The sequence below is a fragment of the Leucopleurus acutus genome (genome assembly GCF_964270905.1).
Source record: "Leucopleurus acutus genome assembly, chromosome: 3".
Taxonomy (NCBI): Eukaryota; Metazoa; Chordata; class Mammalia; order Artiodactyla; family Delphinidae; genus Leucopleurus; species Leucopleurus acutus.
Genome location: NC_139145.1, coordinates 45734958 through 45760165, shown reverse-complemented (window position 1 = coordinate 45760165; position 25208 = coordinate 45734958). Strand labels below are relative to the sequence as shown.

General features: G+C 44.8%; 1 long non-coding RNA gene across 1 annotated transcript in view; it reads left to right on the top strand.

The window, feature by feature from the left end:
- LOC309959260 overlaps positions 1-24046 on the top strand; it is a 30185-nt gene extending 6139 nt beyond the window's left edge. Inside the window, exon 3 of the long non-coding RNA XR_014326068.1 lies at positions 23870-24046. This is a non-coding gene — a long non-coding RNA (uncharacterized lncRNA). The remainder of the gene's footprint in view (positions 1-23869) is intronic.
- The last annotated feature ends 1162 nt before the right edge of the window (positions 24047-25208 follow it).

Sequence of the window (25208 nt, the reverse complement as noted above, 5' to 3'; positions counted from 1 at the left end):
TTATTATTTTTTTATTTTTTGGCCACACTGTGTGGCATGTGGGATCTTAGTTTCCCGACCAGGGATCGAACCCGCGCCCCCTGTGGTGGAAGTGCAGAGTCTTAACCACTGTACCACCAGGGAAGTCCCAAGGTCCGTACATTGTGTTTGGTTAATATTTGCTAAGTTTCTTTTAATGTATATGTTAAATCTCTGTCTCTCTTTTTTAGTATCTTGACATTTATTTGTTAAAGAAATCAGATTGATTTTCCTGTTAGACTTCTTCCTAGTTTAGCTTTTGCTAAACGCATCCTGGGGGTGTCATTTCATGTGTTCCGCAGTCCCTGTATTTCCTGTAAGTTGGTAGTCAGGTCAAGAACAGGGGTTAACAAGCTATAGCCCATGGGTCATATCTAGCCCCTACTCTTTTTTGTAAACAGAGTTTTGTTGGAACACAGCCATGCACATTTGTTTAGTTATTGTCTGTGCCTGGTATCTGTACTATTCAACAGCAGAGCTGAATAGTTGCAACAGAGATTAGAGCTATATAACCTGTAAAGTTTAAAATATTTGTTACCTGGCCCTTTAGAGAGAAAGTTTGTCAACCCCTGCGTCTAAAGTCTTGGTCAGACTCCTGCTTGATTTTGGAGGCATGATTTCTTCCTAGAAGGTGGTATTGATTCCATCAAAAGGCCCATTATGTCAAATTGTTTCTGTTTTTGTAATATTTTCAGTTAGATCAGCTAATTCATAACAAGTGATGATGTCCCAAGTCAATCCTTCTTCATTCCTTTTTCATTTTATTTGTTGGAATGCTTATGTAAAGAGCAGCTTCCTCTCCTTTACTATTTGGTTGCCTGAGGCACAGTTCTTACAGGAAAGACAGAACAAGTGCTTAATTGTTTCCCTTTATTTACTAGTTTTCAAAATAATGAATTGATTTCTTAATATCTTCTGAAGATGATCACTGAAGTTTTTTGTTTATTTTTAATATATTATTGTAGACTCGTGGATTAAAATATATTTGATGTTTTTCAACTAATTGCAGTTATTTTCTTTACTGATGCTCAAATTGTCCTGACTTTGGCCAACCGAGACTCTTCGGTTGCCCGCTGAGTCTCTTTGCCATAACTAGCTTCCTTGATTTTTGGCATTAAAAGATAGTCTAAGTACATATTGTGCATTTTCTGCCCTAAAGCTGGTATCAGCTATTTATTTGTTTGTTTGTTTGTTTATTGAGGAGCCTGGTTCCTTTTAGTGTGAAATAGTATTTAGAGACTACAGTCTGGACAATGGAGTTGCTTTCTAAAGTGTTGCTCATTGTTTCTAGACCTGAAAACAGTAGGCAGAGCTAGGGAATATGTGTCTGTTTTCAGGTCAGCTGCATCAAAAATTCACACTGAAACTTCCATTTTAAACCCAGAATTATAAGATTTTCACTGAACCCCTTTCATCCTTCATATATATCTCCTTTCTCTGGAACCAAGTCCTGGTTCTCAACACCAGCAGCATCAGAACTCATTTGCTTCATCCCACATTACCTAGCCGACAGTCCCAGAATAACAATTCCAATGCTGCTGCTAACAATACAATGACTGAAAACCGGCAGCCCTTTATAAACACCAGAGTGAAAAATTCTGAAAATGAAACAGGAGAGGACCTCAGCAGGAAGGGTCTGTGCTGACCCCATATAACTGTGTGGCAGTTTGCATTACTGCTGGAATTTTTTTTTTTTTTTTTTGCGGTACGCGGGCCTCTCACTGTTGTGGCCTCTCCCGTTGCGGAGCAGAGGCTCCGGACGCACAGGCTCAGCGGCCATGGTTCACGGGTCCAGCCGCTCTGCGGCATGTGGGATCCTCCCGGACCGGGGCACGAACCCGTGTCCCCTGCATCGGCAGGTGGACTCTCAACCACTGCGCCACCAGGGAAGCCCACTGCTGGAATTTTTAATACTGTATTCTGTTGGTCAGGATTTTGTTCTTCAGTGTGATCAACTCTTAAAATCATAGTTTTTATCCTTTTAAGTGTCTAGAGAATGGAGAAACAGGAGGTTATAGCAATGTAGGCTGGTGAGATGATTGTTGGGTTGGTAACCCACGTATGCTGGTAAGCTCCAGGCTTCAGTTTCCCTCCCTCATACATGAGGATAAAGAGAGGAAGGAGATATTTGCAGGAGGGGCTTTGGGGCAATCAAGTCATCCCTCTGAATCATTTCCTTATCTATTAAAAAAGGGGGGCAGGGATTGGACTTTACTCTCGCCACAGCAGTTTTCTTTCTGTTCTCCAAACACACCTGCTCAGGGCCTTTGCACTTGTAGTTCCCTGTGTCTGGAACACTCTCTATCCAGCTCTTCCAATGACTGGTTCCTTGTCATTACTCAAGTCTCACCTTCAGTATCACCTCCTCAGAGAGAGCCTCTCTGACCACATAATGTACAATAGCAACAGCCATTACTTGATCGTATCGCCTGTTTCCTTTCTTCAGGGGACTGTTACCTATCTGATCTGTTTACTTGTTTAGGTCTAGCTCCCCTCTTTCTAGAATGCAAGCTCAATAGGAGTAGGATACTTGACTTTCTTGTTCACTGATGTACCCCTAGGCCCTAAAACAGGCCAGGCAGGCGCAAAATAGTTGCTGAATAGTGATGCCTATTGAATCAGTGAATTCCTGGTAAATGAATAGTTGGCTTAGAGAATCTCCAAAGTCCTTTTTAGCTCTAAGTGTGAGTGTAATACAATATACAATACAGTGAGTGTGAACTTACACACAAGCATGACTTTGCCTGAGGAAACTGAGGCAGTGAGTGACTTGCCAAAGTGGAAACTGAGGCAGTGAGTGACTTGCCAAAGGTTTCACAGAGAAGGCAGTGGTGTGGTCTAGAGCACTGTATGGGACGTCAAAAGCAGGGGATTCAGGTTTGGGTCCTCACACCATCCTACTCCATCAACCTTCCTTTGAATAGCCAGGCGAACTCAACAAGCCCTTTACCTCTCCCAGCACGATTTTTCCATCTGAAAGAGAAGGCTTACTGTCAACTCTGGTCTAGGGTGACTGTGAAATAATGAAGCTTCCTAAACTGAACAATACTAAGCATTTTGCAGAATGTTTTGCCCTTTCTTTACTCCCATTTAATTCCCGGAGTTGGGGGCTGGGGAGGGGAAGGAAGCCCAGGACCAGGGCTGTGGAGGAGGGGCGAGCCAGCTGGTTGCCACAGTCTGTTTACTCCCTGGTCTGCCCCTAGCCTAGCAGCTCTCACCTGCTCAGGTAAAGAGGTAGGGGGAGCCTTGCTCAGCCAATGAACTGCTGCCCTTCTCTTAAAGGCACCCAGCAGTTGGCAGGAAAACCAGCCCTGCGATCTGGAGAGCTCCCAGGCAGATGCCAGGAGGCAGCTGTGCAAGCTAGATGTAGCGAAGCCCTCTATGGCCACACTGTGACCCCAGGCCTGGTCACTCCACGTCCTGGAGGGTGCTTTCTTCAGGGAGGCCTCCCCTGCCTTGCCCAGAGCAGGCTTTCCAGGAGCCTCCCACGCCTAGCTGCCTCGGCAGACACCTGGGGAGGAAAGACAGCGTGGCCTTGGCAGCCGCCGGCCAGGAAGGAGCCCACAGGTGCCAGGGAGAAGCCATTTCCCTGTCCTGATCCCCTTCAGCAACCCTGGTGAGTCCTGCTGCTCTGGCCTTCTCGAACCTCATCCCAGAAGGGTGGGGTGGGAAGATGCCTCTCCTGAGGGGCAGAAACCTTGGGGGCCAGTTCCAGCCCTGCTCTGTGACCTTGAGCAAGTCACTCCAGCTCTCCCAACCTCACATGTCCCATCTGGGAAAATGAGGAGCTCACACTTCCACGTCAGCTTGCCCCTTGTATTACTTTCGCCTGTCACACTCTTTGTTTTGGAAGATTTTTGTCTGCCAAGCAGTACCTGTTACATAAGTCGTTAATTGGTTTTTCCCCTTGTATGTTAATTGGGGCCCTATCACAATCAATCAGTGTTTTCTGGTCAGCAGGAGCAAACCCTGGCATTACCACTGAGCTGCTGTAAGTTTAACCATAGCAAAGAGATGTGGTGTTTTAGTCTGTGAGATCTTGTCTAGAAGCAATATTTGATTTTCATTTGGCCTCTTGAAATAGGAGAAATAGGGCATGGCAAGTAGTTCCAGAGAACGGGGACCCTAGGTGAGAAGCCCCTAGATCTAGCTTGCATGGTGTGTGAGGGTACCAGGCAGAAATACTGACTTCACGCCCCAAGCCCAGCTTTGATCTCTACAATGCTGCCTGCCACATGGGATGCATTCTTGAAAGTGGGATCCTTTGGCCTGAAAACTTCCTGTGTGGGGTTGGACTGTTCCCAGGTGTCTGCACACTGGGTTCATTCCCCATCTCTGAGTGAGGCTGGGGAACCCTGGGTTGGGGAACTGACGTCTCCCTCAGGCCTCTGCTGGTGGGTAGCCCGGGGTGGGGGTGGGGAGGTGGGGGAGGTGATGGGAACAAGTTACTGTGAGCGCAGGGCCTGAAAGCCAGGAGTGTACGGTGGACACAGCTTGTGCGGGGGAATCAGGAAAGAGGGCTAATCTGCATTGACTAGCTCTGTGGCCTCAGGCTAGTCTCCTAACCTCTTTGAACCTCAGTTTTCCCAGCTGTAAAATGGGGATTATAATCTTGGCAATGTTCACCTACCAGGATTATTCTTAGAGCCAAATAATATTGTGTATTTCATGGAAGCTTAAATTTCAGTCTTTAAAATGCATCCAAAATTCAGAGATTAAAGGAACCACAAACATGCATTTTAGAATGGATGCAATAGAGTAATGGATGTTTTGTAAAATGTGACCTCCATGATAATTATTTCAGTGATGAGGGAATGGTGACTGCTTGTTGTTTCTTTTCCTTTTTAAAAGTACCATTTATTGGGATTTTTTGAAACATAGACTCATAAACAAAACGCAGTGCGGCACAGCTCATTGAGTAATGGTATTTTCTAATGACTTCTGGAACTGAAACCGAGGCCTGGAATGTGGTCCTAGCACATGAGGCAGTATGATATGTGGTTAGAACGTGCACTTCGGAGTTAGGCAATGTTGGGTTCAAATGCAGGCTGGGAGACTTACTGGTGACCTTGGGTGTAAGTCACTGTGCTTTTCTATGCTTCAGTCTCTTCTAAACTCTAAAATGGCATGGGGGGAATGTCACAAGTCCTGGCTGACATCGTTGTTGATAAGTTGGGGTTTAACTTAGGATAGGGACTCAGCACCCACATATATGTTCCACTAGAGATGCCCAGATCCAGAGGGCTCCTGATCCTTGGAGATTCAAGTGGGCCAGATAAACTGATTCAGGGCAAGACACTGCGGTCAGTTTCCCCATCTGGGGCCCCTTACACCCTTGTCACCTTCTGGGGCAGAAGGAGGCTCCAGGGAGATGCTGGAGAAGCAAGTGCTTGGAACCAGTAAATTCCCCCGAGTGCATGGGGCTATTGCTGCTCCTTGCTTTGGGGGCCCAGCCAAGGTCCTAGCCCCTTCTGTTTGGTCATTTGAGCCTCCTCACCCTGTTATCCCCTCTCCTGCAGCTCCCTGATGAGCACATCAATCACAGGAAATGAAGTTCAGGGGTCGTGACAGTGTCTCCCCTCCCAGCGAGGCTGCAGGAGGATGAGGTGGAGTGAGAGCTGGAATAGAAGCTTTCCAGGAAAGGGAAAGGGAGCCCCTCTTGTCCAGGCTTTGGGCAGAAGGTGTGTGAGAGTGTGCGTGTGTGTGCACACGAGCTAACAAAATTCAAGTTGAAAAATTCTAAGAGTGTGAAGGCCCCCAGAGGTCATGTTAGCCAGCCGCCTGCTCTGGGCAGGAGTCGCTTCTATCCAACACAAGAAGGTTGCAGCTGTACCCCAGGGAAGCCTTCTAAACATCTTTCCTTGGTAACTAGCCATGGCATCTCAAAACCCTCCCCAGGGTGCGTGCAGGCTGTGTGTGTGCATGTTTGAGGGCCTTGGGTGTCTGAGTTAGAGTTCCATGGGCACTGAACACTCAGACCTTGCAGAAAAACAAGTATGAGGTGGAGGGACTGCAGTGCAGTGAGGGCTTTGAGGTTTTCTCCAATCACCATGAAGTTTAGAGGCACTTTGGAGGAGCTACATTTATGGGGTGCCTCTTATGAGCTAATGATTGTGCTAGGTGTTTTAAACTCATTACCTCATTTAATCCTCACAGTAGCCCCTTTTATTATTCCCATTTTACAGATGAGAACACTGAGGCTCAGAGAGGCTACAAATCTTTTTGTTTGTTTGTTTTGGCTGCATCGGGTCTTAATTGCGGCGCACTGGCTTCTCTCTACATGTGGTATGCAGGCTCAGTAGTTGTGGCACGCAGGCTCCCTAGTTGTGGCCTGCGTGCTCAGTAGTTGTGGTGCACAGGCTTCGTTGCCCCGCGGCATGTGGGATCTTAGTTCTTCTACCAGGGATCGAACCTGCATCCCCTGCATTGGAAGGCGAATTCTTAACCACTGGACCACCAGGGAAATCCCGAGGCTACAAATCTTGAATAAGATTGCTCAGCTAACAAGTGGCAGAACTGTGATTCAGCTCTTTATACGTCTACATCCAGAGCCTGGTCTTTTACCCATTCCACTGGTAGTTGCAAATCAGGCCAAATACTAAAGTTCCCAGGTGCATTTTGTTTGGCTTACACAGTGTTTTGTTTCGTTGTAACATTTAAAAAATATAGATGCCAACCTTTGAAAATGCAGCTATTTAACATAAAAATCTAGGTTCTGATTTCTCTTTAAAGATCAGAAGGAAGACGTGGCATTATGGGTCCACATTCTCATAGCCAGCAATCAACTAGAACTGATGATCAGCAGCTGCCTTTAAACAGGGCATGTGACCTCTAGTTTGCCACAGTCCTCACCACTCCCTACTCTTCCATCCAATCCACTTTCCCGTTTATGGTACCAGCCTGGCCCCACGGGCCTGTGGATATCTGGGTTCTGGTCCTAGCACTTGAACTGGCTATGACTTCAAATAAGTAATGGCATCTATCTGGGCTGTAGCTGTAACCTGGGCTAGGTAACACTCTGAAATAACATCCTAAGTGGCTTTCTGTGCTGCTTGGGGGAAAAGCCCTAAGTCTCCAGCACATCCACATTTTGGTGACCTGGCTGTGCAGGATCTGAGTCTGTGTACATTACTCCAGGAGTGACTGGTGTTATTTGCTCTTTGTCACCATCATTCCACTGCACTACATGTGTGATGTCCCTGGTGACAGGACATTTGGCAAGACGTAGGGCCTGGTGGCACCACTCCTGGTGTGGTGCCCATTCTTAACACTTTGATCAAAGAGTCTGACTTCCATGTGCCTCTGTTTACCTGTTCCAGAAAGCCAGACTGAGATTTCAAAATCTGAGTATCTTCTTCTGACCCCATTTTCACTATAGGGTGCGTGAGAGAAAATCTACATCCCAGCTGAGAATGTCCTCTTTTTCTCTGTTAAACACACACACACATGCACGCACGTACACACACACACATACACACACATGGTTCAGAAATAGCCATGCTTTATAGGTCTTCCCATCTATCTAGTGTCTTGTTCATATTTCTGAGATCAGATCTTTAGAGCCATGGAATAGTAGAGATGGAAATGTGTAGATCATCTAGTCCAATAATAGCAAATATATTTTTACTTCGTTTGCTGATTCCTATCAATCAGTAGAACATTGAAAAGGCTTCTGAAGCTACATATGAGCATGGAATGGTCATATACTGAGATCTGTCAGCACTAGCTACTGTGGGCATGACAAGGGGTTGTAGCAGTACTTATGCCAGAAATTATACAGATATGAAAACTGGGCTGGGAAGGGGAGATGACTTACCCGGAATACTCAGCAAGACAAGGAAAAGTCAGATCCAGAAGCAGGATCTTTCTTGACCTGCAAGCCACTATTGCATCCACTATATTAATTCAGAGAAGGAAACTGAGAATAGGAGGGAAAATGACAGAAGCAAGCTGAGGACCCAGGAGTCCCAGCTCCCCCAAGAAGCGTGGCTGGGGTTGGAGCTAAGGAATTCAGTTCTGTCCCACTAGACTGAGCCCTGCCAGATGACCTGTTGGCTTCTGCTCCACTTCTTAGAGTCCCTTTGCTCCTGCCCCAGTTTCCTGTCTCATTTTCCTCAGGCTCAGAGAGTGCATGTCGCCTCCTGGGATCCTGAGTCCTACATGCCCTCTTTTGGGAACGAGCTCCCCAGCCCCCTCTGTTCTGGAAGAGAAGTCCTAGGACACAGGTTCTTAACCTTATTGATGCCATGGATTCCTCTGGCAATCTGGTGAAGCCTACAGACCCCTTCTCAGAGTGTTTTTAAATGCATAAAATAAAATACATAGGACTACAGAGGAAACCAATCATACTAAAATATAGTTAACAAGATAGTTTTAAAATTGTTTATGATATAGTATGTACTTCATTAATACACTTAAAATGATATTGGGCAGCAGATATAATAACCATTGTAATTTTAGAGTAATAGTGAGCATAAAAGATCTATGACAACTGTAATGTGATAGAAAAATACCTGTGATTTCTCTTGGCTTCACAGTCACAGGAACCATCAGAATTACTGTGGTCATTGTCTACATTCAAATGGAACAAAGTACTTAACTTGAGTTAGAGGTTAGTGAAAATAAAGATGGAAGTTTTCCCATGCAAGCTCAGAGACACCCTGAATTCTGTCTGTGGTCCCAGGCTGAAACTCCCTTGCTCTAGGATGTTCAATCGGGAGTCTGCTAGTCCAGTGGTTTGCAAACTGTGGGCCATGGAACACTGGGGATTCGGGTTGGGGAGTGTCTCAGAGGCTGCCAACATATGGAGAAAAGGAGGACCACTGTCCAACTAGACAAACAGCCTCTGAATCCACCGCCTCTGCCTTGCCTGAGCAGGTTTTTTTATTTGAGTTCATTTTTGTGGTTCATATGAGACCCCTTTGTAAAAAAGGTTTCACTTGTTCCTGTCTGAATGTCAAAAACCTTCACTGAGCCCTGCCTGCCTCTTCCTGTGACAGAAAGTAAAGCCAAGGCCTAGAGCAGTGAAGGGTGCTGGAGGCACATGGCGTGTGGTGGCAGGGTCGGGCTGTGGAGTCCAAGGAGGTGGTGGGAAGCAGCTGGGCCAGGGTGAACTTCTGCTACCTCTGCCTGTGAACTGTTCCAGGGAAGCAGTCGGCTGGGGCCAGGTGCGGGACCAAGAGTCAGGAGACCTTGATTCGGGGCCCTAGATCTGACACAACCTGGAGCTTCTTGGAGACAATGATATGTGGATATTGAGAGGACGAAATGGAAAGGTTTTGGGTTTTTTTTTTGTTTTTTTACTGAAGTATAGTTGCTGTTATATGTTACAGGTGTACAATATAGTGATTCACAATTTTTAAAGATTATACTCCATTTATAGTTACTATAAAATATTGGCTGTATTCCCTGTGTTGTACAATATATCCTTGTAGCTTATTTTATACCTCTTTGTAAGAGGTAAGTTTGTACCTCTTACCTGCCCATTCCCCTCTCCCCACTGGTAACCACTGGTAACCACTGGTTTGTTCTCTATGTCTGTGAATCTGCTTCTCTTTTTTTCTATTTTTTAAACGTAGATTTTATTTATTTATTTTTGGCTGCGTTGGGTCTTCGTTGCTGCACGCGGGCTTTCTCTAGTTGCGGCGAGTGGGGGCTACTCTTTGCTGCGGTGCACCGGCTTCTCATTGCGGTGGCTTCTCTTGTCGCGGAGCAGGGCTCTAGGCATGCGGGCTTCCATAGTTGTGGCTCGAGGACTCTAGAGCGCAGGGTCAGTAATTGTGGTGCACAGGCTTAGTTGCTCCGCAGCATGTGGGATCTTCCTGGACCCGGGCTCGAACCCGCCTCCCCTGCCTTGGCAGGCGGATTCTTAACCACTGCGCCACCACGGAAGTCCTTTTTTGTTATATTCACTAGTTTGTTGTATTTTTTAGGTTCCACATATGAGTGATATCATACAGTATTTGCAAAATGAGAAAGTTTTAAGAAACACAGAGAACTATTGAAAGGATTTTAATACATTTGTCTCTAAGCCTGAGACCCTTTTCTCAACTCTCCCTTGGGGTCTTTTTCCCAACACCAACAAACCCTCTCTCCCACAAAGTATAACCCCAGTCACCGAGCACACTGATGCAGTCAGATTTGTGGCTGAACAGCCAATCGGCCAGTCACCTCATCTGCTAGTTGACCTCCTCAATTCCTCCTCTTTGTTGTCCCTGCTGCTGTGTCATGATCTCTGGCCTGCATTTCTCTAACAGCCCCCAGTCTCTCTTTCTGCTCCAGTCTGCCTTCCATGGAGCCCAGACACATTCTGACCATAAGTTTTGACCATGTCCTTCTGCTTCAAGGCCTGTGATGTCTCCTCACTGCACACAAGGCCAAGTCCTGCCTCCAGAGCATGGCAACCCAGACTCCTCAGGATCTGCCTGCAGCCTCTCCCACCCTCCCTTTTCTAGCATCCCCACCTCCTCTTGCAGGGGAACTGCTGCAGTGTTTCTGGAGGCTTCCCTGCCTTCTTCCTGAGCCCAGACAATAGTGCAAGCCCTGGGAGCTGGGGAAGACTAGAGGATTCGGGAAACCAGAGGCTGACGTGATGGGCAGGGGAGTGGCACATGCAGAGGACTCCAAGGAGTTCTGCTGATAAGGGCAGGGGACAGGTGTGGCTCTGTCCTCTGTCTGGGCCAGACAGGGGTTATTTTCAGAGACCAGCCAGTAACGGTGCAGAGAGTTGGGAGCACCTTGCCCGGTCAGGGAGAGTCGACCATTTGCTATGCTTATCCAAACCAGAGGCAAAAACCAGGTCACCAGGAGCAGAATACAGCTGAGCAATGGGGAATTCATAGAATCCCTGATTCTTAGAATGTCAGAGCTAGAAGGGACCCTGTGGATGTTTCCTCTAGTCTAACTCCTTTCTGCTTCAAACAGAAAGGTTAAGCCCAGAAACAGGCAATGACTTGCCCAGGGCCACACGAGTTTGAGGCAGAGCCTGGACTGGAGCTGATGTCTGATTTTCTTCCCAGTCTCCATCTCCTCAGCTCTGGCCTCTGAACTCCTACCAGGAGACTGAATAACTGGCCCAGGACTGATTTACCAACAGTGGCTTAATGTGTCACTTCTAGGCAGTGCAATGCTGACTCTTACCATGGGTTGTCAACCTTAACCTAAAGTCCCCAGAGACAGGTTACAAGTGGAGATATAGCACTCTCAGGTCCCAGGTGGAGCCCAGGGTAGCCAGAGCCCCCAACTCCATTGGGACAGTCACCTGCAGGCCTCAAACAGGCTCATTAGGTTAGCCCAGCGGGTATCCAAATGTTATCATGTACTGTGATGGGAAAAGTCAGGAAGCACTGTCTTCACTCCAAGGCACAAGTACTTTTAGGGGTGGTGTGGGCGAAGGTGGGGAGAGGGGGAGTCTGAAGACACAGGTTCTAGTTCTAGCTGTACTGTTTCCTTCTAACTTGTATATTCTGGGTGCGGTAGGGGGGGATAACAGGAGAAAAAAATAAGAGGTACTTTTTATTGTGCCTCACTTAATCTTTCAAAGAGTTCTTTAAGTAGGTATTATTATCAGCTCCATTATACAGATGAGGAAACTGAGTCAGGAAAATAAAGGGACTTAGCCAAGATCCCACAACTAGGGAGGGGTGGAACTTAGATTTGAGTCTGAGTCTGTCTTTCTTGGGATTCTGTGCTCTTAACTGCTCTGCCATATGGACATGTTTGGGGACTAGTGGCAGAGAAAGATTTGGGGCCTTTCAATCCTAGTTCCCTGACATCAGGGCTGCTGAGTCTCCAACCACCCGAGTCTGCCAGGAAAGGGGAGGCCCAGTCTGCGAAAGGGGAGGCCTTTCGCAGGAGGGAAGCAGGCAGTAGAGAGTCCTGAAGATCCCGAAGAAGTAAAGACTACCCCGACCCTTGCCTTCATGGGTGTGAGATTATCAGCAGGACTTGGGGTGGGTGTTTTGCATGAAGAAAACCATGATCCTGCAGTAGAGTCCCCACACCCGAGGGAGGGAAAGGTAGTAAGACATCACTGGGTGCCGCACCACCTCTGAAACTCATGGAAATAAGGCACCTTGTTCACCATGCCGACCCTCCGTTAAAAAATAACCTCTATTTATAGATCCAGTGATTCAGCCAAGTACCTTATTATACACATTGGCTCACTTTCATCTTCTCAACAGTGCTATCTTGAGTGTTTCCTGTTATTATCATTGCCACTTTACCAGATGAGAGTCTAAAGCTCCAAAAGTTCGTGGAACTTTTCCAAGACCACACAGTTGGTAAATGACAGAACTGGGATTTAAACCCAGGTCTCCTTGACACCCAAGCCCATGAGGCTCTTGACCATTATATTGTAGTGCAATATGGCAGAGTGGGGAAAAGCCCTCTTCTGGATCTGGAGTCAAGCCCCAGGTAGGCCAGTGACTTCTTAATGGACTTTAGTCAGGGAACCTTTGGGCAAGTCTTCTCTGGGCCCAATATCTAGGATTATATAAAGGTAATTCTCATGGTGCCTACAGTGTAAAATTATGAAATTGAAAGCAACTTACAAACTGTTACCCATGTATTCAAATAGTGTCTCTTAAGAACTTAAAGCAAGTGAGGACTCGGCACTGCAAAGAAGAATAAGGCATGGTTCCAGCCCACTGAAAAATATAACAAATGTTAGGTGAACAAGAGTCTTTTATTTCTAATAATTATGGTAGCTGATTGAAGATACACCCTCTCACTGGAAATTGTTAAAATAGCTGAACAAAATAAATGTGTCTATGTATGTGTATTTGAAGACGTTGGAGAACTACCAAAACAAGAATGACCTGAGGGGCAAAGATTCCAGAGGGAAGGGAAATGCAGAGAGGTAAGCCCCATATCCAGCTGCCACTTTGCCCTTCAGTATGCTGTTTCTCAAGAGATGGCTAAGAATCTGAGCAGAGCCTCTGGAGATGTTATGAAGCTGGGGTATAAAAATTGGATTTCAAGGTCTACCAAGCAGGAGTGTCCCTAATAAACACTCCAAGTTTTCAAATGTAACCCCCAAAGGGCTACTCCCTAGGAGTAGAAGTCAATTAGAAATTGACCAGCCCCAACAGAACTGAAGACTAACATCTAATCAGTTAAATCTCCTTTGTATGACTTAGGTGTAAATGCCTGCCAGAAGCAAAAGTACAAATCTCTCTGAAGGAAGATGATACCATCAAGGGCCTCAAATTTTCCTATAATTTTTTTCATATGCAATATTTAGCATTCAATCACAATTTACCTGACATCTCAGTAGACAAGACCAAATGGTTGAAAACCAAGAGGAAAAAATAGACAATCAAAATAGGCCCACAGAAGATCCAGATATTGGCATTATAAGACATGGACTTTAAAACATGTGATTAAGGGGAATTCCCTGGTGGTCCAGTGTTTAAAAATCTGCCTTCCAATGCAAGGGACTTGGGTTCTGTGGTTGGGGAAATAAGATCCCACATGCTGCAGGGCAACTAAGACTTTGTGCCACAACTACTGAGCCTGCGCGCTCTATAGCCCGTGCACCACAACTAGAGAGCCCACGTGCCGCAACTACTGAGCCTGCGTGCTCTGGAGCCAGCGCACCACAACTGGAGAGAAGCCCACATGCCACGACGAAGAGCCTGCATGCTGCGACAAAAGATCCTGCATTGCTGCAATGAAGATCCTGTGTGCCACAACTAAGACCTGGCACAGCCAAATAAATAAATGTTAAAATAAATAAATAAATAAAACGTGATTAATATGCTTAAGACATTATATGAGAAGATGGAGAATTTCAGCAGAGAACTAGAATCTATCAAGGAGAATCAAATGGAAATTCTAAGCCTGAAATACAATAACTGAAATTAAGAACTCAAAAGATGTATGTAAGATTACAGTATATAGTACAGCTAAAGATGAAATTAGTGAACTGAAAAACAGGTCAGTAGAAAATATTTAAACTACAGCACATGTAATACAAGTCATATGGATCTTGGTGAAAATGTCTGAATACAAATAATTGAAGTCCCATTGGGAGGGAGGCAGAGAGAAGGAAAGAGGGAAAAGAAGAAAGAGGAGGAGGAAGAGGAAGAGAAGGAATAGAAGAAGAAGGAAGAAAAGGATGAAGGAAGAAAGGAGAAGGAGAATGGGGAGGTAGAGGTGGAGGGGAGAGACTTGAAGAGAAATGAAATGATACCAGAAGCAGTATTTGATGGTCGATGATTTTCCAAAGCCGGTGAAAGACATTAAGCCACAGATTTAAGAATCACTTTCAACCCCAAGCAAAACAAATACAGAGAAACTGAACTAGGGCCTACTATGTTATAACTTCTAAAAACCAAAGATAAGGGGGAAATTTTTGAAGGCAGCAGCAATAATATTGACAGGTTCTCAACAGAAGTTATGAAAGCCAGAAGGCAATAGAAAGATATCTTCAAAGTGACAAGTGAGTATCAATATTGTGTGAGTATAGATGAATGGTTCTTAAGTTTTAATATGAGTATGAATCACCTAGGCTGGGATAGGGGGAGGAGTGTTAACATTTTAGATTCTCATATTCTGCCCCAGACATTTGGATTTAGCAGCTCTAGAGTAGAGTCAAGGAATCTGCTTTCAGGAAGTATTCTGCTGCTTCTGATGCAGTGGGTCTGTGGTAGTTGATAGCAGTGATGGGAGCAACAGTTCCTGCCATTCCTGTACCCATGCCCATTTGTAGTATGACTTTGCCACAAGAAAGAGAGTTTATTTTTTCTCCTTTGAATCTGGGTTTGCCGTATGGCTCACTTTGACTAATAGATATCAGTTGAAGTGATATTATGGGACGTCTGAGCCTTGGCCTCAAGAGGCCTTGCATTTTCAGCATTAACCCTTTTGGAGTCCAGCTGCCATGTAAAAAAAAAAAGTGAGCCTATCCTGCTGGAGACATACGGGGAGCAAGGCACAGCCAGTAGCAAACACCAATCACCAGATAGATGAGTGAGGAGGCATGGATCTGTCTGGGTCCAACCAGGACAGAGAAACTACACAGTATTTGAACAGGGAAAGTTTAATATAAATAATTATTCGTTATAACAGGAGGTTTGGAGAAACAAGGGACTCACTACTAAGAAGTAAAGAGAACTCTAAAGGATATAGGAATAGCAGGTATAAGGAGCAGCAACTATCCCTAGAGCTGACAGAGAGCACCTGAGGAAGAGCCTCCCCCTTTGCCCCAGGGCTGAGCTCCAGATCTCGTTGGAGAGGACATGGCTGTGCCCACTGAATGGTAGAGAAGTCACTGTGGTACCATGTCACGCCAGTGGACTTGGTAGAAATCATCCTCTGAAAGTTGCTGGAAATGTGCCATCTCAGTTACCAAGAAAGCCATTCATAGAGAAATGTCTCCCCAGAGACACTTCGCTACAAAAATCACTTGACAAGAACTCCCCAGGAAGCCTCTGGCTGCTGTGAACTGCAGGAGCCTGACGCTGGAGAAGCCATCTTTTGGAGGAGCTGGGCATGGGAGACGCACATGCAGCGCAGGAGCCTGGTGAGCCTGCACGCTGAAACCAGGAAGCAAAAAACCTTTCTCACTTTAATGTCTCTCCAGTTCCCTCTACTGACAAAATTAAGCAGCATGCCAAGAAAAGGATATTTAAAGGGCCCAGATTCATTTTCCTAGAGCAGGCAAAAAGGGTGAACAGCAAGGCCATTTGGACTATCCGGCCCCAGTCAGTCTCCGTGACTATAACTGCATGAGCGACCCAGATGATCCTAGCAGCACTCTCTAGCTGAACCCAGCCCAAACTGCCAACTCTCAGAATTATGTGCAAATGAATGGCGTTGTTTTTAAGCCCTGTTTTTTTGTTTTTTAATAAATAAATAAATCATTTATTTATTTATTCTACTTTTGGCTGCGTTGGGTCTTCATTGCTGCAAGTGGGCTTTTTCTAGTTGCGGCGAGCGGGGGCTACTCTTCATTGCAGTGCGCGGGCCTCTCATTGTGGTGGTTTCTCTTGTTGCAGAGCACAGGCTCTAGGTGCGTGGGCTTCAGTAGTTGTGGCACACGGGCTTAGTTGCTCCGCAGTATGTGGGATCTTCCCGGACCAGGGCTCGAATCTGTGTCCCCCACATTGGCAGGTGGATTCTTAACCACTGCGCCACCAGGGAAGTCCCAAGCCCTAAGTTTTGAGATAGTTTGTTTATGCAAACTATTGTAATACCAACGTCGTGAGTCATCTGGAATGTTTTCCATTTCCCACTCTTGAGTCTGTACAGTTCCCTCTGCCCAAAGTGATGTTCTTGGCCCTGTCTGCCTAATGAATGTATTTTCCTGCAACTACTTAATTAATTAATGTTTTATTGACTTACAGCATATATGTAGAAAAGTACACGTCATACACCTACAGCTTGATACATTTCCACCAGTTGATTATGCTTTGTAAACTACAGTCAGATGCCTGCCCCCATGCTCCACTCCAGTCACTAGCCATGCCCCCAAGGATAAGCACTCTTCTGACTTCTTCTACCATGGTGGGTTTTGCCTGGTTTTGCACTTAATGTCAATAGATCATACCGTGTGTTCTCTTTTGTGTCTGGCTTCTTTTGCTCAAAATTATATCTGTGAGATCCATCCCCATTGCTTTGTGTAGCTATAGTTTATTCTCATCACTGTGTAGTTTTCAATTTGGTGAATATACTACAGTTTATTTATCTATTTTATTGGTAGATATTCAGGTTGTTTCCAGTTTGGCCCTATTACGAAAAGTACCACTGGCACGTGCCTTTTGGTGAACATATGTATGTATGTACTTCTGTTGGTTATTCTTAGGAGTAGAATTATTGGGTTATGGAGCACTCTCACAGTATATTAAAACTTTTTAAAAGTCAAAATATAAAGTGGTATGCATAGATTAACAACAACCATAGGAAAGGAGGGAAAAACATAAATACCTATGCATGGAGTAAAGAAGATATTAGAAGAGAAAAATAAAACAAAATGTTGACATGGTTTATAAAGGAAATAGGGGTGATTTTTTTCCTCTTGACATACTGTCTTTCCCAGTGGTTGTATATCATGTACTCTTTTATAATCAAAAGAAACACTTAATCCTGTTGATCTCCAAAATCTTACTCAAATGCCACCTCCTTCCAAGTAGTCTTCCAAATAACATAGCCAGATCACCATAGCCAGCCAGTGTCTTACTTCATTTTTACACTTTCTAGGGCAAAACCACATTGCAGCAGAACACAGTACCTTACCTAGAGAAGCTGCTGTCAGAATGTCTGATCCTTTCCCTATAGTCATATAAATTTCAGCAGCAGCTCACATTTCTCAAAAGAGTATCCCAATTTGCCAGTAAGAAGGCAGGGATCTGAACCCAGATTACCATCTCCATTTTCAATTTGAAAGCATTTGACGCTGGAAGGGTTAAGCAGTAGGCCCATTGTCACTCAGCAAATCTTTGGAAGAGGCATCCTAAACAGCTCATTCAAGAAAGAGAAATCTGGTGCAAAGCATATAATCCAAGTATATTTTGAACAGAGCGAAGAGCAGGGGAAGAGATTAAGAAAAAAAAACAAACATTTGGAAACTTCAGCTTTGTATTACCAGCTATATAACTTTGAGCAAGTTAATTTACCTCTCTGAACTTCAGTTCCCGGTCTGTCACATTGGAGGGATGACAGTGGACTAATTTCCTGCGTGGCAAATAAGGTTCAACTCTGATTAGGTGGTGGCGGCTGCCTTGAGTGCTGTGTTAAGAAAGATTCTGAGGACAAGGCCAGGCTTAGTGGGGAAGGGTGCTATGGTTGATTAATAATTCCTGCCATGAGCAGGGAATTTGAAATTGGTATTATGTTTATTAGAAATTTATTTGTCTTTCCTGGACATATTCCTCTTCAAGATCCTTGCCAGCCCTGTGTTCAGAGTTCCTGGGTTTCGATCTATTCGTGTTTGGTGGGCATAATATTCTTCCCATAGGCAATTCTCTTAATTCCAAAGGGGAAGGAGTTTTAATTATCTTCTGAAACTATAGACTTCGTCTCCAGCAATGTATGTGATATATATTTAAGTTATCTGTAAGACTTCCAGAGATCCTTAGAGATGAAAATATCTGGATACAAAGCGCTAATTACATAATTGTAAATGTTCTTTTGAGATAAATCGTATTATGCCAGTTGCCACATTTGACAGCCTTTCCTGTCGCACATTCCCCTCCCCTCCCGTTGAAGTTGGTCCCAGGAAGTGAGTGTGTATCCTGATTGGTGTAGCGGGCAGTGGAGTTAGTATATAGGTGAAGAAGGGGAAAGTCCTGGGTACAGTACCAGGGTCCCAGACTGCTCCGAGTCCCCAAGATTGGCTCATTAGCTCTGTCGGGACTCACCTGGAATGTTACATGGCTTGGGATTTCTGGAGGGAGGTTGATCTTTGTGTTATCTTTGAAACAAATATCCTATAACCTGTGGGAGAGTGAAAGGTATTGTTTGAACAGTCTAAGTGACACATAAATTATATGTTTGTGGCTGACAAGGCACTCATAAGCTGGATGACAGATAAGCACATCATGTGGGTCTAGCGGAATAGTCAGGCTGTCAATAACACAGGCTTTGGAATCAGACTGCTGTGAGATTGAACATATCTCTGACATTTATAAATGAATTTGCACCAGCCACTTAACCTCTGTTTTCTCATCTGCAGAATGGGTTTAATAATAGTACCTTCTTCAAAGGGTTATTGTGTGACATAACTCATGAAAAGCACAAGTGTCTGGCACAGATTAAGCTTGCCCTACATAGAAAATATTACTATTAATATTATTATCTTAAAAATAATTATTAGGGCTTCCCTGGTGGCGCAGTGGTTGGGAGTCCACCTGCCGATGCGGGGGACGTGGGTTCGTGCCCCGGTCCGGGAGGATCCCACGTGCCACGGAGTGGCTGCGCCCGTGAGCCGTGGCCGCTGGGCCTGTGCGTTCGGAGCCTGTGCTCTGCGGTGGGAGAGACCACAGTGGTGAGAGGCCCGCGTACCGCAAAAAAAAAAAAAAAAGATAATTATTAGCAGTGATTTCTAATTATATATGAAATAAAACTCAAAAATACGAATTCAGGGACTTCTCTGGTGGTGCAGTGGTTGAGAATCCGCCTGCCAAGGCTGGGGACACGGGTTCGAGCCCTGGTCCGGGAAGATCCCACATACTGCGGAGCAACTAAACCCGTGCACCACACCTACTGAGCCTGCGCTCTAGAGCCCGTGAGCCACAACTACTGAGCCCACGTGCCACAACTAATGAAGCCTGCGTGCCTAGAGCCCATGTTCCACAACAAGAGAAGCCACCACAACGAAGAGTAGCCCCGGCTCGCCGCAACAAGAGAAAGCCTGCGCGCATCAACAAAGACCCAACGCAGCCAAAAAAATAATTAATTAATTTTAAAAAGTGCTAATTCAACTTCTGTAAACTTTGTGGACATCAAGACAGGGGCTGGAATGGGGTGAAGTTTTTTTTGTTGTTTTAATAAGTAACAGAATGCTCTGTTTAAAAAAGTTAGAAAATACAGATTGGCCAAAAGAACAAAATCAGTACTCAGAAATAACCACTGTTTATCTTTTGGTGTATATCCTCATGATGATGACCTACATGTATTAAAACAAAAAAGGACATTTGACACAAACAGTATCACACTGAACAAGCTGTTTTATAGCCAGCTGTTTTTCAATGAGTAAAGGGAGGTCTACAGGCAAATGTACTGGGTTTTTGTTTGTCTGGTGTTTTTCTTATTGTAATAAAAGCCACCTAACATAACATTTTCCATTTTAAAGTGTACAGCTCAATAGTGTTAAGTATATTCACATTGTTGTAAAATAGATCTCCAGAGCTTTTCATCTTGCAAATCTGAAACTCTGTACCCACTAAACAATTCTCCTTTCCCCCTTCCCCCAGCCCCTGGCAACCACCATTCTACTTTCTGTTTCTCTGAGTTTGACTATTTTAGATGCCCCATATAAGTGGAATCATACAGTATCTGTTGCTTTGTGATTGGCTTATTTCACTTAGCATAATGTCCTCATGCTTCATCCATGTTGTAGCATGTGGCAGAGTTTCCTTCCATTTTAAGGCTGGGTAGTATTCCATTGCATGTATGGACCACATTTGTTTATCCATTCCTCCACTGATGGACTTTATTGCTGTTTCTACCTTTTGGCTATTATGAGTAATGCTGCTATGAATGTGGGTATGCAAATAGCTCTACAAGACCCTGCTTTCCATTCCTTTGGATATATACCCAAAAGTGGGATTGCTGGATCATATAGCAGTTCTTTTTTTTTTTTTTAATATTTATTTATTTATTTGATTGCATTGGGTCTTAGTTGCGGCAGGCGGGCTCCTTAGTTGTGGCTCGTAGGTTCCTTAGTTGAGGCTCGCTGGCTCCTTAGTTGCAGCACGTGGGCTCATTAGTTGCAGCGCTCAGGCTCCTTAGTATGGCATGCGAACTCTTAGTTGTGGCGTGCATGTGGGATCTAGTTCCCTGACTATCGAACATGGGCCCCCTGCATTGGGAGTGCAGAGTCTTAACCACTGTGCCACCAGGGAAGTCCCCATATAGTAGTTCTATTTTTAATTTTTTGAGGCAGCTACATACTGTTTTCCATAGTGGTTGCATCATTTTACATTCTCATCAGCAGTGTACAAGGGTTCCTATTTCTCCACATCCTCTCCAACACTTACTTTCTTTTTCATTTTTTCTTTTTTTGCGGTACATGGGCCTCTCTCACTGTTGTGGCCCCTCCCGTTGTGGAGCACAAGCTCCGGACACGCAGGCTCAGTGGCCATGGCTCACGGGCCCAGCCGCTCTGCGGCATGTGGAATCCTCCCGGACCGGGGCACGAACCCGTGTCCCCTGCATCGGCAGGCGGACTCTCAAACACTGCGCCACCAGGGAAGCCCTCTTTTTCTTTTCTTTTTCCACATTTTTTTTTTTAACATCTTTATTGGAGTATAATTGCTTTACAATGGTGTGTTAGTTTCTGCTTTATAACAAAGTGAATCAGTTATACATATACATATGTTCCCATATCTCTTCCCTCTTGCGTCTCCCTCCCTCCCACCCTCCCTATCCCACCCCACTAGGTGGTCACAAAGCACCGAGCTGATCTCCCTGTGCTATGCGGCTGCTTCCCACTAGCAATCTACCTTACGTTTGGTAGTGTATATATGTCCATGCCTCTCTCTCACTTTGTCACAGCTTACCCTTCCCCCTCCCGTGTCCTGAAGTCCATTCTCTAGTAGGTCTGTGTCTTTATTCCTGTCTTACCCCAAGGTTCTTCATGACCTTTTTTTTTTCTTTTCTTAAATTCCATATATACGTGTTACCATACGGTATTTGTCTTTCTCTTTCTGACTTACTTCACTCTGTATGACAGACTCTAGGTCCATCCACCTCATTACAAATAGCTCAATTTCCTTTTCTTTTTATGGCTGAGTAATATTCCATTGTATATATGTGCCACATCTTCTTTATCCATTCATCCAATGATGGACAATTAGGTTTTTGTTTCCATCTCCAGGCTATTGTAAATAGAGCTGCAGTGAACATTTTGGTACATGACTCTTTTTGAATTTTGGTTTTCTCAGGGTATATGCCCAGTAGTGGGATTGCTGGGTCATATGGTAGTTCTATTTGTAGTTTTTTAAGCAACCTCCATACTGTTCTCCATAGTGGCTGAACCAATTCACATTCCCACCAGCAGTGCAAGAGTGTTCCCTTTTCTCCACACCCTCTCCAGCATTTATTGTTTCTAGATTTTTTGATGATGGCCATTCTGACTGGTGTGAGATGATTTCTCATTGTAGTTTTGATTTGCATTTCTCTAATGATTAATGATGTTGAGCATTCTTTCATGTGTTTGCCGGCAGTCTGTATATCTTCTTTGGAGAAATGTCTATTTAGGTCTTCTCCTCATTTTTGGATTGGGTTGTTTGTTTTTTTGTTATTGAGCTGCATGAGCTGCTTGTAAATTCTGGAGATTAATCCTTTGTCAGTTGCTTCATTTGAAAATATTTTCTCCCATTCTGAGGGTTGTCTTTTGGTCTTGTTTATGGTTTCCTTTGCTGTGCAAAAGCTTTGAAGTTTCATTAGGTCCCATTTGTTTATTTTTGTTTTTCTTTCCATTTCTCTAGGAGGTGGGTCAAAAAGGATCTTGCTGTGATTTATGTCATAGAGTGTTCTGCCTATGTTTTCCTCTAAGAGTTTGATAGTTTCTGGCCTTACATTTAGGTCTTTAATCCATTTTGAGCTTATTTTTGTGTATGGTGTTAGGGAGTGATCTAATCAGATACTTTTACATCAACCTGTCCAGTTTTCCCAGCACCACTTATTGAAGAGGCTGTCCTTTCTCCACTGTACATTCCTGCCTCCTTTATCAAAGATAAGGTGACCATCCTCTTTTTCTTTTTTGATAGTAGCCATCATAATGGGTATGAGGTGAACATACATACTGGTTTTTTTTTGTTTTTCTTTTTTTGTGGTACGCAGGCCTCTCACTGCTGTGGCCTCTCCTGTTGCGGAGCACAGGTTCCAGACGCGCAGGCTCAGCGGCCATGGCTCACGGGCCCAGCCTCTCTGCGGCATGTGGGATCTTCCTGGACCGGGGCCCGAACCCGTGTCCCATGCATCGGCAGGTGGACTCTCAACCACTGCGCCACCAGGGAAGCCCCATATATATTGTTTTAACACAATCCTAGGGGGAATGCTTAAAATCCTCAAAAGAGCAAACCCTTTTGATACTGAGAAATGTGGAATCTTCCTTTATATGTATAAATGACTAACAACCTTTCGGAAGCTTATAAAATTTAATCTCATCAAACATATTCTGCTTTTGGATGAGCCTCCCATCACTCCAAATTTTAGGGTATTTACTTATCGAAGGACAGTTCCTAGTTTTGTGATGTTGCAGCAGGTCAGCCCTTGATACTTGCTTTCTCCTTCTCAAAAACCGAACTTCCCAGTGTCTCTCTCTTTGATCTCCTCCAAGCCTTTAATCTCCTCCTCCTTCTCTGGTTCCCATCCCTGCCCTCTCCTCTTAAATGAGGTGTTTTCCATTGTTCCAACTTTCCAGCCTGGTTCCAACCCCTTCCCCTCAGCCCTCCCTGGCAGAGGCCCTGAAATTCCCCTACTTCACTCACATGCTGGGTCCCAGGAACCCTCAGATCTTTGTCTCTGGCTTCAGGCCCTTGGTTAACCTGATTCAGGAACCTGCTGGGGTGGGTGGGGGGAGGTTTGCATGTGCGTGCATGCGAGCGCCTGTGTGTGTGTGTGTGTGTGTGTGTGTGTCTAAGGTGAGATACTACAAGCTGTCATTCCCTTTGCAGACTTGGTTCCCACGTATGCATCTCACCACACTGAATATCACCCTATTGTAGAGACACATTCTTTTTCTCACAACCTGACCCCTATATGCCAGTCAGCATCTAATCTGGACCCTCTGAAGAAACAGTCGGCTGTTAAAATGCCCAAAGAAACCATGTCTGAGAGACCATGCTGGCTCCTATGTGCTACCTTTCTAAAGGCTTTTCTTGAGTCCTTAATATTATACATTTTTTTTTTTTTTGCCATAAATGCTGACCTTAGACATTGATCCCCTCATGATACAGGACTCCGCCATACCATTTTATCATTTTTAAAAATTGTGTTTGGGACCTCCCTGGTGGTCCAGTTGTTAAGACTCTGCGATTCCACTGAAGGGGGCACGGGTTCGATCCCTGGTTGGGGAAATAAGATTCCGCCTGCCACACAGCGCGGCCAAAAAAAAAAAAAATGTGTTAAATTTACAACAATATACTGTACAGATTTTCTCATTTTTGCTTTTCTTTTTTAGTGTACAGATTTTAAGTTTACAGTGCAATGAGTTTTGACAAACATAAACCCCTATGAATGACAAGATTTTGATACACAGTCAGCTAATTTAGAGAAATTGCAAAAGTCCACAGAGCTGTTGGAAAGAGAATGGAGTTTGGAGTCAAGAGACCTGGTTACCAAGTCAAGCCTCACATTAACCAGCTGTGTGACTTTGGGCCTGTGCCCTTGCCTCTCTAGGCCTTGGTTTCTGATCTGTTCAGTGAAGAGGCTGTCTCTGGGTCCACATGGCATAACAGGTATTGAACAAAGGTCACACAGGATTCCTGACTTTATGCAGAGCTACTGTGTCCTGCTGATATTTGCAAAAGTGAATGTGCATCACCTGGATCCTGCCAATCAAACTGCTGAAGAAGAGAAACTGAAGAAACAATCACTATAACAATAAACAAAGATGGCAGAAATCAGCCACACCAAGCCCTACATCTTGTAGGAATGTATCAAATGCTTGTAAGTAAACCCTTCTCAAATTTGTTTGCTCTGGTACATTAATAAAAGAAGATTCTGAAAGGATGAGCTTCAACTTCACCAGTACCCAAAACACCGTTTGCCAAATACGTTGAGTTTAGCTCTTTTGCTGTTTGGAATCTAATGTGCCTTGCTGAAAGAGGAAAGGGCTTCTCTGACAACATAAGATGAATCCCTCCCATTATAGATAGCATTTTTCACTTTTCAAAGCCTTCTTGTCTATTTCTTATTTGTTCTGTACATCGGTTCTATGACAGAAAGCAGGACAGGGATTATCCCTCCCCTTTTTTCAGGTGAGGATCCTGAGGCCAGGAAGGATGAAGTGAATGTTCTTACAGTCACCAACGAGCACACCCCTCTGATTTCCCAGCCCTGTGTTTTTGGGCTGTGCCCCACTCTTTTGCAAACAAATCAACCAACCCTGAGAACAGAGTCCAAGGAGAACTAAAAACAGTAACAAAACCAAGAAGGGCATTCATAGGTGGCAGTTCACAGTAACAAACGTTTATGGCCTTCCCACTAGGTATTAACGCTTGCAGTTCTCCCAACAGCCCAATGAGTGTTCTGTCTGTTTTACAGAAGAGGAAATGGAGGCACCAAGAGGGCTCCTGGCTTGCTCAAGCTCACAAAGCAAGGAGGTTGTGGAGCTGAGATTCTGCCCAGGCCACCTGGCTCAGAGCCCTGGCCCTTCGCTCCCATGCTGCACTGCCTCCTGTTTCACCGTGCTGCTGAGTAAAGAGCTTTGATTTGACAAAGCTGTTGATTGACAAAATGAGCAGCTCTGAGAGGGCGCGAGGCCTTTATTCTGGGCACTTCGAGTGGAATCAAGGTGA